A 4,521-nucleotide genomic window follows, 5' to 3' on the forward strand; every position below is an offset into this window, starting at 1 on the left:
TTTTACGTTAGGGCCGGATTAAGGATTACGAGACTATTGTAATTTGAGTACTTGACGCATGTTGTAGAACGTGTATACTTAATTTAGTTATGTTTATTTAAGTTAGTCTTATCTTATGACGCAGGCAATATGAGTTAAACTCCTGATAGGGTCATTTAGAAAACTTCACTTTTCTTAAGTTGACAACAACTTAAGAAAAGTGAAGTCTAAATGACCCTGTCAACTATGCGTTGTCATAAACTACCTACAAAGGTTTAGAAACAACATGTTTCCCGAAGATTCTATGAGAGGTGCATTTTTTCGGTAAATGTAAATATTGGGTCGTCGAACACGCAATTTAGGGGTGTTAATTACTCTCAAAGTAATACAATAAAATACCCGCGTGATTAATCATCATTCACATGATGACTGATCAAAGAAAGTGGTTGATCAAAGAAAGCGACTGATGGGGTGCTGATCAACGACGGAGGTCAACGATCTACTAAATTACAAAGTTTTTGCCCTGAGTACCTCCCAGTAGTTGCCTCCAAACAGCTGTGTTTTATGATGTAGGGTTGACAATACAGACTTTTCAAGCAAATCTTTATCATTGAATAACTCGGAAACTATTACACTTAGAGCAAAAAGACTTTCAGTACAATTAAGTACATATTTAAGACTCTTCACAGTTTTCCGCTTTGTCGGTCGTTCTGTTCCACCCGGTATAGTATTTAATTTATCATCAAATTTTTTCTAAAAAGAACCCGACGTAAATATCTTTGCGTAATTGGCTATTGGGTGTAAGACAAAACAAAACAATTTGATTCGATCTCAATTTTAATATCAGTCGAGATGAAGTTTTATTCGAAATGAAATGTCAATAGCAAACAATTTTGACAAATCTCACACGTTACCTGATATCGAACGATATGATAGTTGGGGCCGACTCTAGTTTGTCTATGAATTAAAAAAAAAACTACGGTTGCGTGACATGCGTAAGAAATAAGTTTTTTGCATTATTTTACTAATAATTACTGTTTACAGTTACTCTGATCAATGCCGCAATGCCTGTAGTAACATGCGGTTCTTGAACACATCATGTTACGATCCGACTCGCCTGTCGGTTCGTTTCATAAACCCACACTCGTGTTTTAATGCCTTTCATTATGTAATAGACACATCGAGTATATAACCAGAAATAGAGATGAAATAAGGGCCATATATTCCTGGTAACACATTAGCGATACAGCTCTTATAAATAAATATCAACTCTCGTTTGCACTGAAATATAGACAGGCCAACTACTGACCTGTGTGTACGTCTCCGTATATTCCAAATAATCTTTTGTAATAACTCTTTATTGCACAAAGAAAAGATACATGAAACACAAGTTATAAAGGACATATACAAAGGTGAGCTTATCTCTAGAAGAGATCTCTTCCAGCCAACCCTAGCCTAGGTGAAAAATGAAGTCTGCGGGACTAATTATTGTACAATAAAATTAAAAATTTAAATGTGGTTAAAAAAAAAAATCAATTAAAATATATATATATATATACACTCCCGGACACATAATTCGAGCCACCTCGCATTTTCAGTGTTAAATGCCCTCCGCTTAAACAATGTTTGATTGATCAAAAACTATAAAGCAATTTTGAAATTAGTATACTAAACGCCTTTTCCATAAATCCATGTTGGAAATTTGGATTTACAAAACCGGGGGAAAACTTTGTCTTCGACGATAAGACTACTTTTGTATTCTAAGATTTTAAGACAAAAATGCGAGGTGGCTCGAATTATGTGTCCGGAAGTATATATACATATAAAATATGATAATATATACATATGACAGACATACACACCTACATGAACTTTATATACATAAATACAAACATAAGCAGAATATATATTATAATCTAAACAAACTACTACTTTATAATATATGTTACCTATTAGCTATCTAACGCGTTCGACAGGTAGTGCTCTTTTAATTTATGTTTGAAAGATGCCACCGATGGACTGTCACGAATGCCAGCAGGCAGTCTATTCCACATACGAGTTGCACTTACTGTGAAAGAGTTGTGGAAGAATTTCGAGTTGGATTGGGCATTTATTAGTGATCTAGTGTCACAGGTACGTTTTGGGCGGGAACTGGGGGATAAGGGAGAAAAACGGGAACACAGATAATGAGGAAGCTGGGTTATGTAGAATTTTATAAAGGAGACAAAGAACCGTGCATATCTCGGCGAAGTCGGATTGGTAGCCATTTCAACTTAGTTCGAAATTCCGAGACACGGTCATATTTCCGTAAACCTAATATGAAACGGATTGCCAGATTTTGTAGGCGCTCCAGTTTGTTAAGCAGCTCCTCAGTAGCATCCAAATAACAAACATCGGCATAGTCGAGAAGAGGAAGTAGTAAAGACTGAGCAAGCATAACCTTGGTATTGAATGGCAAGAAGAATTGAAGCCGCTTGAGAGAATGGTAGGAAAAATGCATGCGTCGACTCCCTCATTTACCTGCGGTCTCCAAGACAGTGTATGGTCGATTATCAGACCCAGGTTCTTTGTATTATCAGCATATGCAAGACTCACTCCATTATACGAAACTTTGGCGAGATTATTAATGTCCAACCTACAGTAAAGTCTGTTGCTACCTACGATTATTGCCTGTGATTTCGTTGGGTTTATAAACAAACCAAACGCATCAGCCCAAGACTTCACCACAAGAACATCTTTATTAATAGCATCAATGGCAGAAAGGGTATTAGCTACATCAAAGTGTCTATAAATTTGCACGTCATCAGCGTATAAGTGGAACGGAGGAGTTATTACTTTTGTGAGTTCATTTATGAACAGCGAGAAGAGAAGAGGTGAAAGTACACCACCCTGAGGTACCCCTGAAGTCAAAGGAGACCATTCAGAATAAGTGTCATCATGCTTGATCCTTTGAAGGCGATTGCGGAGATAGTCTGAAAACCAAGCGATTGCAGCAGGGGAGAAGTTAAGAGAGCAGAGAATGGCAAGAAGGATGTCATAGTCGACAGAGTTGAAAGCACTGCTGAAGTCCAGTAACACAATAAGGGTAAACAATCGGTTATCCATGGCGTGGCGAATATCATCCGTGACGTTAAGTAAGGCAGTTACTGTGCTATGACCAGGACGAAAACCGGATTGATATGGACTTATAAGATTATAACGAGAGACAAATGAGAAAAGTTGTTTATGAACAGTGCCTTCAAGGACCTTGGACAGGAATGGTAGGATGGAGATAGGACGAAATTGGGAGAAAGCCGTGGGAGTAGCGGATTTAGGGATGGGAATAACGTGGGCTAATTTCCAGTTGCTAGGAAAGACGCCAGTTGCAAGTGAACAATTCATAATGTGTGTGATAATGGATGTAACGTCATCCAGGATAGGTATCAGCATGTCACGGCAAATACCATCTTCACCCACATTGTATTTATTGTAATAAAGATAATATCTTTAACAATGCCGTGCTGTTCTATTCGCTGGTGTGGGAAAAACAGCAAAACATCTAATTACAAAACAAACGGAATCACATTTCATCGGTAATTAAATACGTAATTTTTAAATTTTCATCCATTATAGGAAAGCTCAAGTTAAACTGGTCGGTTTGAAGTGAAACAATTGACGACACTCGTCAATTGTATCGAATTCGGGCTGTCCAATCGGAGCTCAGTTGTCACCGTAATGACTTGGCAGAATAGTTTTCAAACAAATTAAATGACATTGCCTCTCTATTTCTCGTTATATACTCAATGGATTACAATCACATAAGGAGGGTGTAATTTGTCGGTTTTGCGATTGGTAACCTCGTTTTATTTATTCAATACTCTTTTACTCTTTGTGTTAAAAAGGGGACAAAAGAGAAGAATAATATGGTTCTACTTGGGTTCTATAATGCCTGACGTACACAAAAGTATATAATATCATGGCCATGACTATAGAGCGTTTGATCGTGACTTATTTAAATATTTGTGTCGCTCTACAAGTAAAAGTGGCACTACGGCAAAACAAGCCGTTAAAACCAAAGACAAAGAACTTGTTGTTGCAAGCACATAGAAAAATTAGTAAAGTCCACTTGTTCGTTCCGTGGCTTAGTTGGCATAGACGCTGAATTTTTTCATATTGTTCGATCTTCATATTAATAGTTATAATATTTTTTGTTACAAGACACCTTATATCGCTGCTGTATGTTCGCTACCTTTTTGAATAATTAAGTAAACATCTCGAATTTGTCGTCGTTCAGCTATTAATCCCTAGATGGCAGCACACTGATTGATATAAAATAAGAAAACGTCGTAACTTGCACTATTAGGTGTTGAACTTTCAACGATATCCCAACAGGGTAAAGTTTAAATTATATGAATAATTCAGAATTTATTTCTTATTAAATTAGAAACTATGACCAATCTCTCTTGATAATGAGTTCAAGTGTTTCAAATTATAAATGTCTGAGTTTTAGCGACAGTGGTTCTGACAGGAATCGAGACCTAAGGCACTTCCATAGTTTTTTTT

The sequence above is a fragment of the Hyposmocoma kahamanoa genome, unplaced genomic scaffold (genome assembly GCF_003589595.1).
Source record: "Hyposmocoma kahamanoa isolate Upper Pololo Valley unplaced genomic scaffold, ASM358959v1 211, whole genome shotgun sequence".
NCBI lineage: Eukaryota > Metazoa > Arthropoda > Insecta > Lepidoptera > Cosmopterigidae > Hyposmocoma > Hyposmocoma kahamanoa.